A 16281-nucleotide genomic window follows, 5' to 3' on the forward strand; every position below is an offset into this window, starting at 1 on the left:
TGTATTCAGTAGGGGCTTAGTTAACATCTTGTATAAACACACAACAGAATATGTTATGATGCTTCAGCTAAGGCGAACTCTTTGTATTTCTACCTATTATCACAGGAAGAGCGCCAACGTCAGAGTATTTAGTGGGAGAAAAAAGTTGCTGACAGTTTATCTGCACTAATTTCATTCTTATAAAATCACATAAACATACACGCAAAAATACTATATATTTTGTACGGATCTCTATATATTATGTAAATGTGCAGAGGAAGTTCTGGACTGGTACTCACCAAATGGGGATGGAAACTAAGATTGGAAGTGGGGGAGCCGTTTAAAAGAATGTTAATCGGCCGGGAACGGTGGCTCACACTGGTAATCCCAGCACATTGGGAGGCCGAGGCGGGTGGATCAACTGAGGTCAGGAGTTCATGATCAGCCTGGCCAACTTGGTGAAACCCCATCTCTACTAAAAATACAAAAATTAGCCAGGTGTGGTGACGCGTGCCTGTAACCCCAGCTACTCAGGAGGCTGAGGCACGAGAATCGCTTGAACCCAGGAGGCGGAGGTTGCAGTGAGCCAGGACTGCGCCACTGCACTCCAGGCTCAGCGACAGAGCGAGACTCCATCTTAAAAAAAAAAAAAAAAAAAAAAGAATATTAGGCTTATGGGTTATGTTCAAATTTTTACATAAGGATGGAATATAATACCTAGATAATATCAAAAAAGCAATGCTATGGCTCCTGCCAGATTTCCTGGGTATCTAATTGCCACAACCCATGCAATTTCTGACTTCAAATAGATTCGGTTGACAACTTAAAAAAAAAAAGCCTAATCACACACAGAAGATCCAGTGTTGACTCTCCTTGGAGAAAAAGGCAGAGGCATATTTATATAAGCACACCTACACGACTTCTAAATTTACCCATTTAGAGATATGCGCGCACAGACGCTGCCTCCCAGGGAGACGCGGGCCTCGCCGGGGCTGAGACTGGGGCTGGAGCTGGGGCTGGCGCTTGGGTCCAATGCAGCTGCGCGTCTTCCTCCACCCCGCGCCGGCCCCAATCCGCACCTTCCATCCTTTCATCGACTGGACCCTTAACAGTGTCAGACTGGAGGAAGCAAGTTTAAAATTCAGGGGTGAAAATTTTCACTTCCAATATGTGGGATGCTGAAGATCTGAGGTCTAGCCGTGCTCCTCCTCTGGCTTGCTCTGTGGTCCTGGCAAATCAGATTAACTTTCAGGCCTGGGTCAAGCGGAGGGGATGATGCGAAATTCTGTCAATCCGTTCACAGAGGAAACTTTGAAAATGCTGAGTCCTTAGAAAGCAGCAATGGTTTTACATGGTTATAAAGCACACTCCTTAGTGAGTTTCTACACACACGCAATGTATGTATTTTGGAAACATCCAATTATATTTCTGTGTATGGCATATTCTAAATTATATGTCACCATAAATAATATGATGTATATCTACAGTGCTTATGTATGTGCATAATTTTGTGTATATAAACATTGTGTATATAAACACATTGTATATAAACATTGTGTTTATGTAATATGCACATTTGAAGTGTCTATTAAATGTATATATTAATATATTTGCAAAGTTTTATCTCTTGTTCATGTCACAAATATAAACTCTACTGGGTGTTCATAATTAATATGTAATGGCTATCAGCAAAGCCTATGTGTATAAACTGCATAATTTATAATGATGCAGACATGAGGTATCTTTAATATAGGACTAGTAACATATAAGGATAAAGCAAACAAGGTGCTTAGGGCACAAAATCCAAGGAGTCCACTGCTCAGGTTCCTGCAAAGGCCGCTTGTCTCACCCTAGTACTGGTCCTGATAAAAATGCCAGTTTCTCTTACCATCTTCCACACAACCAGAAACAATTACTCATTACTAAGTGTCAGGCACTGTTTCATGCACTTTAAATATATTAACCAAGCTAAACAAATGTCATGACTACAAATAACATGAATTCTAAGTGAATTACAGGAAGTTGTGACTAACAAGTAAAATGTTTTGAAAGCCATAACTCAAAAGTCCCGGCTAGACATGGCCTCTAATGAAGACTTCTGCAGTGAAATGATGAGTCCATATCTCCCAGGAAGTCATGGCACCTAAGCTAAATCCAGCAGTCTTTCCTGTACATTAATTGTTTTTCTTAAATACGCACTGTATCAAGTGTTCTACTGATCTCTCTCCACATTGGAGCAGCGTGGCAGGATATACGCTCCAAATCTCTCTGCCTAGATGATTGACAGACTTCAAAAAGAAGAATGATATGTATTTTCATTTCCTATATTACTGTTACTACTTTCAAAACTGAGGTAGATAATGGAGCTTATGATAGTCTAACTGTACTTCAACAAGATAATATGTTTATATTTAAACTCATTCAGAGACCAAGGAAGGGGGATTTACACAACATATTATCTAGTATCTAGCTACAGGTGATTTACTGTTGTTCACTGAAATGCAGTTGAAGTACAAGATGGATAATAATACTATATTGTGGTATATATCCTGTTCACATCAGGCCTTCGTAATAAAAGCCGAACACCAATCTACAGAACCCGCCTTAAATCTGCCATCTAAGATACTGATTGTAAAATAAAGTGATCAAAGTGCAGGTTATCTCTATACTGCCTTCCCCTGAGAGAGTGGTATGCAAAGAACTTCCTATTTTTTATTTATTTACATTCAGTCAACAGAAACATAAATTAAATTAAAAACCTCAGTGTTATGCAGACTGAATAAAGCATACCTAATATGTTGCTAAGTAGATTTTTTTAAGGTATTGCAGACTACAGCTTGTATTGCACTTTTATCCAGTGCACCTTTCACTACCTACCAACAATAAAATATGCTGATAAAAATAATAGATTAAAATGAATTTTGCAAACCAGCAATTTCACATGCTACACTCCTGCTGAGAATAAACAGTTTTTACTGGCTCTTTTTATTTGACACATGAAATCCAGTATTCCTGCCAACAGATTTCATTTTAAATAATTTCCTAAGGACCCAATGGAAATAGACCACAAAGGAGTTAACATTGAATAGAGAGATCACAAATGAATTTTAAGCAAATCTTTTTGTCTTTACAGGCAAGTAATTGTAGAAAAATTAAAGGCCAAACTTCCCTATAAAAAGAGATGCCCTTGTGTCATATAATGTAGACGGCAGAAAAGTATGAGGTCTGGGGTAAATCATCCTCTCTTCTAAACACATATACGTACTTAGACTCAAGTTAAAGTGAAGCTCAAGAGAATTCTTGGAGGGGAAAAGAAGTTCCAGTACTTCTCACATTTCTGCTACACCCAGGATTTAGCTACTGTCTTCTTGGTGCTGCTGTGGCCCCTCATACAAACCCCTACTGTGACAGTCATCTTAATGAATTATAATAATTTGTTTGTTATATGTTTTTGATTGTGTGTGTGTCTACTTGTTATCTTTCCAATGAGACCATAAACTCCCCGAGAAGAGAAATTGTCTTATTCATCCTGGGTCCCCAGCACCTAGCCCAATACTTGGCACTGAGTAGGTGTTCTGTAAATGCCTGGTGAATTTAAATGGATATTGAAAATAATAACATATGATTTAAAAGAATGACAGAGGAACTTGGAAGGGGGAAGAAACAATACAGTCACATTTGATTGATGCTGTAGAAATAAGAGCTGGTTTTAGGTGGAGTCAACACATGGAGATTTTTAAGGTCAACTGTTGAACCACCCCCTTTTCCCATTTGGGCCAGTTAATTCCTCCACTCATTCATTCATTCATTCATTCATTCAGCATATATCTGTTGAGTGCCAACTCTGTGCTAGGCAAATATTACCTACGTAGTAGCTGAAACCATGAAACACAGGATCACTGTCATTCTTTAAGGTCTCATTGCAGATATGTCAACAGAGTTAGAGCTGGGCTTCAAGTTTATGCTCAAGCTAAACCATGGAGCACTTTTATTTTACCATTTAAATGTATCTTGCCATTAACTAAGTAGTTTCAGTCTCTTTAGGCCTCAAAGATTTACTCTAGGATATATTTGACAATATAACCAGATCTTATGATTCTGGCTTAATTCTTCAACTTTGCCAGTGATATGCTCAGTGCCACTTATAATTATGCTGAAGTGGTCCTCATTTTCCCTAAGGGTTTCAGATTAGACTGGAGACCCACAGCCAGGATACTTATCTTTTTCTGTACTTTTATTCTATGGTGAATGTCTTGTTTTCCTTCAACAAATAATATGTACTTCTAATATGATCAAGGGAAACTGGGAATAAAAATTGGGTTGTCTTGCAGTCTCAGTCTTAAAATATGTTGAAAGTGGTATCATAAGACCACTTATATCATTTATAAAAAACATTTCTTTGTCTTTTCAATCAATGACAAAGAACATTCCTAAAAGTGTTTTAAAACAAAACTAACCTTTCCACTAAAGTGAAGATAAGTAGGCAGATGTCTTTTAAAGCTGTACAAAGCCTTGGATTTCTTTCTTTTTTTCTTTCCAATTTACACATAATTTCTGGATGCAGGGTAGGGAGGCCATTCAGTAAGATGGAGTATAGAAAATGATACTACAGTTTTGCTTAAAATAGGAAGAAAAAGGAGCTTTTTGCCCCTTGTAATTTCTCCTTATTAAACTGACAAAAGCATCTATTTTAGAATTCTGTTAAAAGCAAGCTTGTTTGCTGATAGGTCAAAGAAGAGAAACAGTGAAATTATAAGTAAGAGATCCATTTGTTCTAGCCATGTTGCTGTCAGGACGGTATTATCCCTTTCAATGGGCTTTCTGATCATAATGATAGAACTGACAGTGGATTCAGCATGCACCTTAAAAATATGATTTATAATTGAGCAGTTCATCAAAATAGGTACTGGTCTTATCACAAGTTCAAGAAACACTGTCGAAAATTCAGTCTTATGTTTCCACTCTCATTAATTAATTCTATCTTATTTTTATCTTTGCAGTCCCTTTTTTCTCCTTATATTTCTACACCTAAATATGAAGTATAGGCATTGTCATCATTTCTAGACTGTACCATATTTCTTTGCATAGTTTACCATTGCTTAACCACAGAATACACTCCATAAATCTTTCTTCATAAATCAATCCTTCCCTTCCATTAATCATTTTCATTATTTATCTCTGACTTCCCTCCAAGATTGTCAACACTGCTTGTTTATTTAGGTGCTCAAAATTGAATACAGTGGTCTGGGAGTAATTCTAGCTACAGTTGTATGAGAGGCCATAGCCTCCCTTCCCCCTCGGGGCTTCCACACTGACTCACACAGTCTTGTTGTCTTTTTGTTGTTAATATTCACTGTAAATTTATCCACATTTCTCCAGGTGCTCCCTCCTTCTTTGATTACTACTAATAATCCCAGTTTTCCAGATTCTCTTCTTCAATGAATGTTTCTGATGTGATTTTTTTTGCCACATATTTGTTTGCATCTTTCTGAAAACAATTTCATTTTTTTCATCCCATATTTCTGACTTGTTTTGGTTCTTCTGAACCATACTGCTGTCCACATCCTGGCCATTTCTCAAAGCTTGTAACACATCCCAATTTAGTCTTTTCAACAACTGCCATGAGCATTCTGTTCATTCTCTTTTTTGGATTATTAATACATACATAAAATACAAACCATGGTGACTTGCTAAGAGACAGACCCTCGGAACTGCACAGAATGCCACTGTTGTTACCTTTTACAGATGGCACCTTCAGCCTCCTTCAGTCTGCATGGCTGTATTATTATCAAGGCTATGTGGAATGAAGGTGTCATGGGAAATTGTACAGCATGTCAAATTAAATGTTTTGTTCAATTCTGAATATGATGCAGTCGTCCTATTATGTTCCAATCACTAGCTCATCTCTTCTCCGTGGATAAACGAAGCTCTGTAAAATCTGACCTTGCTTCATGGGGGTTTGGGGTGGGTAGTTTGGTTTTATTTTATAGTTTGGTTCAGTTTGAGGTTTGTTTTGGTTAAGTTCTTGAGCACCCCTCCCTCGGAGAATTTTTTTACTTCAGGTGATACATTTTGGTGTGTCAAATGCACATCCAGGGGAGCTGAAGAGAATATCATAAATAGTTCAAAAATATGTAGCAGTAGGTGCATATTCTGAATGCTCTGCTGGTGCCCATGGTCCTGAGGTTGGGGTCTCCTTCAATTGACAGATCAGAAAGTTCCCTGCACAGCCCTGGGGGTGAGAGTTTAACCCTGTGGCTTTTCTTAATGCTTATTTCCAACCAATTCCACTTCCAAGGTTTGCTTTAAGGTTTTTGTTGTTGCCATTGCTGTTGTTGTTGTTGTTTTTAACTCAGACTTCATCTTCACACTGTCATAAAAACTGGGCAACTACATGGAGGGAGAAAGCTTTGTAACTGACTGTCAGCAGCCATGCATCCATCTCCAGGGGCATGACGTACACTGTATTTCTATGATTGGTGCCCCTCAATCCCAGCACATTGTGAATGGCGCCACAGGGGTTAGGCAGTCTGGAGGTGCTCTGGTTCTTTGACTGTTTATAACCCTAATTATGAGAATCAAATGAGATAATTGATGTAAATGTATAATATGAATTCAATATTTTAAAAGTAAAGAGAAAAAGATAGGTATTTGTCCTAATTTTCCTTTTTTTTTTTTTAGCAATTTATGTTACATGGGCAAGAATGTTGTTTTTGCCAGCTCCTACTAATCTTTAATCCTTCCCTGAACAAAAGAATGAAATAACTATTCTTCAATATATGCTCTAGTAATTGATTTGCATATTCCTTGACAGATCCCTAATATTGAAATATTCTGTAACTCCTTATTTAAAGCTCTTCGTGTTTGTGCTTTTCACTTTTCTGTCTGCCGTTGGCTTCTTCCCTCCATTTCTTGCCATTCTTGCACATCCCTTTAGTTATTTCTAGACCATGTTCCAAGCCATAAGACAATCACACCTATTAGAAACACAGACAAGAACCACGAACTAATAAAGCTAAGAGGTCTAAGCAGCTGAAGGAGATATTACAAAGTCCATCCATTAAAATGCATGTATGTTATTTAAAGTGAGGCCCAACTCAGAGCCCATGAACATTTTGCATACTCTTCTCATAAAAATGTTGGTAGCTGACATATTAGGCCAATGAATTGGAAGTGGAACAGAGAGTTTCTTCCTCCAAGTCAGCATTCTGAGTGTTGTCAACAATGTAATCTACAAAGGAAGCCAGAAAAACAAAACTACTAAAAACTGCAGGATGAAGTCATTGCGTTGAGAACAAATAGCCATATGTACCTCAAATGACTCTAATGATACTACCATGACATGCCACTGTTTAGTTAGTAACTGCAGTTCACAATAATGGTATGTCCATTGTATTCATGTCATTTCCTGGTGAAGTGGTGAAGTGCATAGTACATTTTAGATGGATTTCTATCTAAAATTATTTTTGATTTTTGTAGCTAAAAATAGCTGTTAATTTTTAAAGACTATTTAGAACAACTCAATCTGCAAAAGACAGCCTAGTTTTTCTATAAATGACAATATATTTCTCATGTCCTCTTTAACATATGCACATCCATTCCCATCCTTCTGAGAATATAAATTCTTTTTTTTTTTTCTATTTTTTTTGAGACGGTGTCTCGCTTTGTCACCCAGGCTGGAGTGCAGTGGTGTGATCTTGGCTCACTGCAACCTCCAGCTCCCGGATTCAAGTAATTCTCCTGCCTCGGCCTCCCAAGTAGCTGGGACTAGATGCACCTGCCACCATGGCCAGCTAATTTTTGTATTGTTGTAGAGACAGGGTTTTGCCATGTTGGGCAGGCTGGTCTCAAACTCCTGACCTCAAGTGATCCACCCACCTCGGCCTCCCATAGTGTTGGGATTATAGGAATGAGCCACCGTGCCCAGCCTAGAGAATATAAATTCTTTAGTAGCAAGAACTGGTTCTTCAACTTGATTTGGATATACAATGGCTATCTGAGCACACAAAATAAGAGTTTAAAATCCTAAACTTTCAGATTGAAAGGAATCTCGGAGATCATAGTAATCCAATCCGTTTACTTTACAGAAATCTTAACTGTATGTACCAACATTTTCTCTAAGCTAATAAGGCATTTTCCTCCCAAACAGTACAAAAATGCATGTAAGAAAATGGAAGTCTCCTACCCAAACAGAATCCCTAACGCCCCAGTCTTCCCCTTGTAAAACAGGCAGTTACCCGTTTCTTTTGTGAAAATACTCTATATAAATACAAGTACACACTTGAGCTTTATAAAATACAAATAATGGCATGAGAGACTTCTTTGCAACTTGATTTTTTAGGCTAAAATCATATATTTAAAAATAATAAATCTGTATTCACTGAAAATTATAGACACTAGAATTAAGCTCCCTCATAATATTACCTAAAGTTTAGTACTAATGAGTCACTAATACACAAAATATACACTTACAGATTTACCTCAGGCTATACAAGTGCCTCCTTTCCATTTTGAGGATGTGATAAACTCCAGAAGGAAGTGAAAGATATGCAAAAAGCAAATATTTTCCCTACAAGAATACCCCTAAATACATGGTCGTTCAACACTTTAAGATGTGGCATGGAGAGCAGTGACTGTCAACGTTGTATTCCCTTTTTTTTTTTTTTTTTTTGAGGAGTTTCACTCTGTCGCCCAGGCTGTGCAGTGGTGCCATCTCTGCTCACTGCAAGCTCCGCCTCCCAGGTTCACACCATTCTCCTGCCTCAGCCTACTGAGTAGCCGGGACTACAGGCACCCGCCACCACCCTGGGTAATTTTTTTTGTATTTTTTAGTAGGGACGGGGTTTCACCATGTTAGCCAGGAAGGTCTCGATCTCCTGACCTCGTGATCCGCCCGCCTCGGCCTCCCAAAGTGCTGGGATTACAGGTGTGAGCCACTAAGCCTGGCCTGTATTCTTAGTATTCTAATTATTCAACATTATTATAGTGTTAGAACTAAAATAGAGACCCCAAGATCCATTTAATATGGTGTTTTCAAACTGCAGGTCAGATGTGAGAAGTGGGTCCTAACATCAATCTAGCGGATTACAATCAGTATTTTTTTAGAAACCAATTACGAAACAGTATTTTTTAAATGAAAAGAAAGTATCAGTATGCATCCCATTTAACAAGGGTAAAAACTGTTTTATAATGATTTTCATTTGTTGTGTGTATCTATACTGGGTTGTGATATAAAATGTCCATCTTGCTGTGGATCATAGACATGAACTTGAAAGTCACTGATTTAATCCAGCCTCTGGCTTCTAATGAGATAAAACTATAAGTGTTCTCAGAGAAAGAGGTGTCTGTGCATTCCTGAGAACAAGCCTCTCACAAAGAACCATCTTCATTCTCGCTCATTCTTTGAAGTACAATGTCACATTCTCTTTTCATCAAGATTATTGGGGTACAGGCTTAATTCCAGACTTACTCTTTTTGCAACATAATTTTACCCAGTCAACTAATTGATTAAAACCCAGTAGAAATCCATCTTAATCATTAGCCATCATTATTATTATTTCAATTATAGGAGCACAGGGATAACAGGAAAACTTACCTACATCTGCAAATGGCTTTCACATTCTTTGAGCTAGCTCCTTTCCTCCTCAGGATCAGTGAGGCAGAAGCCTGCTGACCCAGTGACAAACCCTGAGGCACATCCAGAGAACTGACAGTCTCCATCTGGTCAAACCAAAAGAAGTAGTACAATTGTACTGAGAGGCTTAATGAAGGCTGTATCTCTCTTTGCCACCATCTTTCCTCTGTCTGATGGAGTTGAGTGCAGAAATCATAATGGGAAGAAAGAAGTTACGTCCAAAACTTTGTGTTTTACTGGAGGCAACAATGGGGTAGAGTGTGGGTGTGGGGGTCAAGAAATGTGTGTCTGGCTTGAATCCGAGTTTGGTGACAAGGCTTTCAAATCTTCCAATTGCCCCAGCTCTTCATGTCTTCATTTCTAAAACGACGGACTGTGCCACAGCAGTTTAGCCATGAATTATCATCATAGCTGCACTCGCCTGGCCCTTGCTATGTCACAGGCTCAAGCATTTTACATAATTGGCTGATTTAATCCTCCCCATAACACTAACAGGCAGGAAATTTTCCCTTATGTTACAGATGGATTTGCACAGACGAGTAGCAGAGAGGTCAAGTAACTTGCCCAAAATGACCCAGTTAGCAAGTGGCTCCAGATGCTGTGCTTTCAACGTCATGCAATGTTGCCTCAGCAGAGATCTTTTTAAAAATCATTTGTCCTATCCCCGACTACTCTCCAAAGCCTATGTTACTGAAGATATTTTCTACTAAATAAGCCATATTTGCTAAATTTCATTTTCCGTTTTATTAATCAAAGATGTATCATATGATCAGACTTTCTGATCAGCATAAAATAAGTTACCACACACATTTACATAATTCCTGCCCAATGTGAAATTCAGTGTTTAGGTTAACCTAGTAGTTGTGTCATGTATGATTTCTCTTAGCCCAGGAATCTCAATTAAGACTTGGGGGCTGGGCACAGTGGCTCATGCCTGTAATCCCAGCATTTTGGGAGGCGGAGGGGGGTGGATCACCTGAGGTCAGGAGTTCGAGACCAGCCTGGCCAACATGCTGAAACCCTGACTCTACTAAAAATACAAAAAAAAAAAAAAAATTAGCCGGGCGTGGTGGTGGGTGCCTGTAATTCCAGCTACTCAGGAGGCTGAGCCAGGAGAATCTCTTGAACCTGGGAGGTGGAGGTTGCAGTGAGCCGAGATCACACCATTGCACTCCAGCCTGGGCAACAGAGTAAGACTCTGTCTCAAAAAAAAAAAAAAAGGACTTGGGGACTTCTTATGTCTGAAACATCAGATTTCCCTTTTAGTTCTTCTAATAGCTGGTCTCAAGGGCAGGAAGGATACCATCACCATAGAGGGAGCCTGGAAATCAGGTGGAGACATTTTTGGTTGTCACAGTGACTGGAGGGAGGAGATGCTGCAGGGGGTGTTGGATACTAGCATTTAATGGGCCAAGGCCAGGGACAGTCCCACCCAAGGAAGAATTTCTCAAAGTGCCAAGAGCACTCCTGCTAAGAAACCCCCAAGGGCTGCTTGCTGGACGATGGCAGAGGAAAGGGGAGACATGGAAGCTCCATTCCTACCACTACCCCCCAACTTTGCCATGTTTCACTAGAAGAACTTCCCTCTCCTGGTATATTGTGAGGTCCAGGCAAGCCCCTCTTACACCTCTCCATTAATGTTTCTGGTCTTTCTATATTGTAATGCTCCTGCACGTACAGCAAGATACCATCTGGGGAAAGCCACTGTCTTTGTGCAATGACAGAGCCTGTTCTTCACAGTCAGAGCCTGAAGGACACATCTGTGCCAGGGCAAACCCCCTACCAGCCCACTACGTTTCAAGGAATTGCCTTTGATCTTTCCTTTGTTCTGGGAGAGCTCAGGGAGACACCTCACAGGATAACCAGAGAGTGGCAGAGCAAAACCTCATGACACATGTCAAATGAGGTTTTTGATCCATATTCATTGGCTCTTTTAAAAATATGTATCAAAAAATCATTATGAAATACCACTTCACATCCTCAAGGATTGCTAAAATTGAAAAGACAGATAATACCAAGTGTTGGTGAAAATGTGGAGAAATCAGAACCCCCACACACTGCTGGTGGGAATGTAAAATGGTACACTGTGGAAAACACCTAGGAGTTCCTCAAAAAGTTCAACAGGAGGCCGGGCGCAGTGGCTCACGCCTGTAATCCCAGCACTTTGGGAGGCCGAGGTGGGCGGATCACAAGGTCAGGAGATCGAGACCATCCTGGCTATCACAGTGAAATCCTATCTCTACTAAAAATACAAAAAATTAGCCGGGCGAGGTGGTGGGCGCCTGTAGTCCCAGCTACTCAGGAGGCTGAGGCAGGAGAATGGCGTGAACCCTGCGGGGCGGAGCCTGCAGTGAGCTGAGATCGTGCCACTGCACTCCAGCCTGGGGGACAGTGAGACTGTCTCAAAAAAAAAAAAAAAAAAAAGTTGAACAGGGAGTTACCATATGATCCAGCAGTGCCACTCCTGGCTACATACCCAATAGAATTAAAAACTTGTCTACACAAAAACCTATAGATAAATATTCATAACCACATCATTCATAACAGCCCAAAACTGGAAAAGAAAATATACATCAAACTGATGAATGGATAAGCAAAATGTGGTATATCCTTAAGGCAGAAAGTATTGAAGTGCTGACATATGCTACAACATGGATGAACCTTAAAAACACGCTAAAAGAAAGAAAAGTCACAAAAGGCTACCTATTACAGGATTTCATTTATTTAGAATGTCAAGCATAGGCAAATCTATAGACATAAAGTAGATTTGTGGTTGCCAGGGGATGTTGGTAGAAGGAAATGGGGAGTGTTTGCTAATAAATTAGCTTCTTTGTCAGGTGATGAAAATATTGTGAAATTAGATAGTGGTGACAGTTGCACAATTATGTGACTAAACTAAAAACCACTGAATTGAACACTTAAAGGTCTAAATTTTATGATATATCTCAATAAAGCTATTATTAAAGAATAAATATGAATGGAGTTTCTACCTTGTGGCAGACACTTTTCCAGCCATTGAGGGGATTCCACAATGTACAAAGGAGACAGTGTACTTGATCTCATGGAATTCACAATTCTGGTAAATAAATAAGCAAATGAAAGTGAACTGCATGCTCCTGCATATAGAACCACTGGAGCAAGCCCAGGGCACAGACAGTGTTCAGTCCACATTCACGTGGATTCCTGCCAGACATTCTTGCCCAATGTGGCTCCGGGACACTCTCATGGGCTCCCTCACAGGTCTCCTCTCAGAGCCACCACACAGCAGCTCCCTGGCCAAGGCCCCAGTTCAGAAACTCACCCGCAGCTCCAGGAATCCAAGCTCTTCATGGATCCAGTTTGCACTCTTCTTTCAGCCTCCCTGGTTTCTTCTACCCACTCACTTTTACCCTTCTTCTTTCATTTAGCAAATTATCTAACACATATTTACTGAGGGCTATAGTAGCTAGAATGCTTTGGGCCAAAATATATAGATATGTGAGTCCATTTTAGGCTCAAAACTGCTTAAAGAATAAGGACAATTATTGTTTCCTGAACAGGATGTCCATACTGCAAGCATGGGGCTCTGTTTCTCTAGTCCATTTGGTTCTACCCTCACCAGTGTGTTATCACTGTCCTCAGGCAGCCATTGAGGGCAGCAACAATGGGGGCACAGGCTTTCTTGGTTACATCTAGCAAGAAAGAGAGAGGAAAAAACTATCCTTTAACCATGGAATAGAAATCCATGTTTTCAACCTATCTGGGCCAATCTAGATCAAGTATCTTCAGGTGGCGGTGAAATGCCGTGAGTTGATTGATTTCAGCCACACTCCTGGGCCGCTCACTCCAGAAGAGATGGGGATTCCCAGGATTGATTGAGGATGAAATCCTAGAGCTGGAGGAGGAGCTAGCACTCCCTGGAGCCTGTGGGATACATAGGAAGGAGGAAGAAGGAAGGGATTCAGTCTGATTGTCTGTTCATTATAGATTATTTACCTGTCTGCTCCTTAAGCTCGTACCAGGTACTAAGTGCTTTTCTGTGTGCTAGGGATAGTTTATCTTATTTATTTATATATTTATTTCAGAGACAGGGTCTCACTCTGTCACCCATGCTGGAGTGCAGTGGTGAGATCATAGCTCACTGTATCCTGGAATTCTGGGCTCAAGTGATCCTCCCAACTCAGCATCCTGAGTAGCTGGGACTACAGGTGTGTGCCACCACACCAGGCTAAGTTTTGTAAATTATTATTATTATTATTATTTTTGTAGAGACAGGGGTCTCACTGTGTTTCCCAGGCTGGTCTCAAACTCCTTGCCTCAAACAATCCTCCCACCTTGGCCTCCCAAAGTGCTGGGATTACAGATATGAGTCCACCTGGTCTAAGTATAGTTTACCTTTTATTTGATGAAGGACTATGTTTACAGTTTAAACTGACACAAAATCTTCCCCAAGGAACAATGTGTTCTCTCTCCTACTGGTAGCATTTCAAGGTCAATGACACCTGATATGGGGTGATATTTAACAACAAATACTTGACACCCCCAATGTCACATTCTATAAGCAACCACTCCTGCTATGTTTATGGCCAACCCTGCCCATATCCCACAAGATTCTCGTGAGCAGAGGTGTGCCCTCTAGGAGAAAGTCTTCACTTGGCTCCACCCATGGAATATGCTATAAAACCGATGCCAAATTTTCTGCTAGAAAGCTCTATACTTCCCAACCAGAAAGACTGGGTCAAGCGTTAGTCAAACTATTAGCCTATGTTTAGAAAGTTATTTGGACGTCTTGGAAACATCTCAGAAATATTTTGGAAATCTGAAATTGTTTGGAAATATTTGGATTCTTTGGAAATTGTTAATCTTTTTTGTTTCTTAATTCCTACAATAAGGAGGATTTAAGGGGTCTATAAAATATAGAGCTACCCCATTGCCACATACATACATGTCACAATTTCCCCACTTAACCAAAAATGTGATTTCAGGTGGAATCAAAGTGAATATGAGCATTAATTCTAAACTCCATGTGTGGTTAATCATAATTATAATCTTTTCTGTACAATCTTATAAGTGCAAGGCAAACAGACTTGCCAATATAACTGGTTGGAAGAGAGTTGCAATTAATTGATTAAATTGATAGGCAGCAAATGCAGAGATGCTGGTCTCTCAGGAAAGAAGTTTTCAAAATAATACTGAGACTTAAATCCAACTGGCATTATTATTAACAATACTAATTATGAATAATGCCTTATATTTCTAACATGCTTTATTATTTATAAAGTTCTTTTACATGCATTGTCTCATCTGCTATCACAACTTTATTAGATGGAGAGGAGGTGTTTCCATTGCATAGATGAAGAAACCAATAGGCAAGGTTTAAGGTTACCTCTCATGCCACAAACACAGCAAGTTCAGAAGATGAAGCTCACCCCCACGTCTGCTTGTTCCTGAACTGCAGCCAGCTCTCTCACTTCCATTCTCTTGTGGGGAGCATTCATATTTTTTTATTATTATTATTTTAGATGGAGTCTTGCTCTGTCACCCAGGCTGGAGTGCAGTGGCACATTCTTAGCTCACTACAGCCTCCACCTCCCAGGTTCAAGCGATTCTCCTGCCTCAGCCTCCCAAGTAACTGGCATTACAGGCACGTGCCACCACGCCCAGCTAATTTTTGTATTTTTAGTGGAGACGGGGTTTCGCCATATTGGCCAGTCTGGTCTCAAACTTTTGACCTCAAGTGATCTGCCCACCTTGGCCTCCCAAAGGGCTAGGATTACAGCCGTGAGCCACTGCGACCGGCCGCATTCATATTTTAATGCACACAGCACAAAGTAGAAATCCAAAAGTGATTGTCAATGGCTGAATTAGAAGGATGGATTGCAGGCAGAAACAAATTGAGTGATCTGCAACAAGTAACAGTGAGAATCAGAATCATCATTAAGGAAATTTCCGGCTGCATTTTTAGAAACAGGGAGAGTTAACGAATGTAAACTGTCTTTAAGTATTTATGGAAAATTGAATGATGGCAAAGTTAAGTAATTTTTCTCAGTGATTTAAAACATCTTTTTCGGCTATGTGCGGTGGCTCCCGCCTGTAATCCCAGCATTTTGGGAGACTTAGGTGGGAGGATTTATTGAGCCCAGGAGTTTGAGATAAGCCTGAGCAACATGGTGAGACCCTCATCTCTACAAACTATTTTAAAAATTAGCCGGGCGTGGTGGCATGTACCTGTGGTCCCAGTGTTCATGGGGTAGTTGGGGTAGTGAGGGGTGGGAAGGGGACTGAAGTGGGAAGACTGTTTGAGCCCAGGAGGTCAAGGCTGCCAGTGAGCCATTTGGCACCACTGCATTCCGGCCAGCGTAAGCAACAGAGCAAGATCCTGTCTCAAAATGAAAAAAAAACTTATCTTTTTCAAAATGTGCACTATAAACTTTGATTGTTGCTATCATCTAAAAAGATCTTTAATATGTCCATGATGTTTATTAATAGGTTCCATTCGTTGTGTTTACCCAGGCACTCTGTATATAGATTACCTGGTTTTACCCTCTCAATCACCCTATAAGTGGGAATTATTAATTGCATTTCATACATAAGGAAGCTAGCTGTAGCTTGGAAGGGTTAACTATCATTTCTCAGCTCCCACAGGAGAAAGTCATAGAACTGGGATTAGCAGAGAGCATTATCTTAAT

Source organism: Nomascus leucogenys, chromosome 11 (genome assembly GCF_006542625.1).
Source record: "Nomascus leucogenys isolate Asia chromosome 11, Asia_NLE_v1, whole genome shotgun sequence".
NCBI classification, from domain to species: Eukaryota; Metazoa; Chordata; class Mammalia; order Primates; family Hylobatidae; genus Nomascus; species Nomascus leucogenys.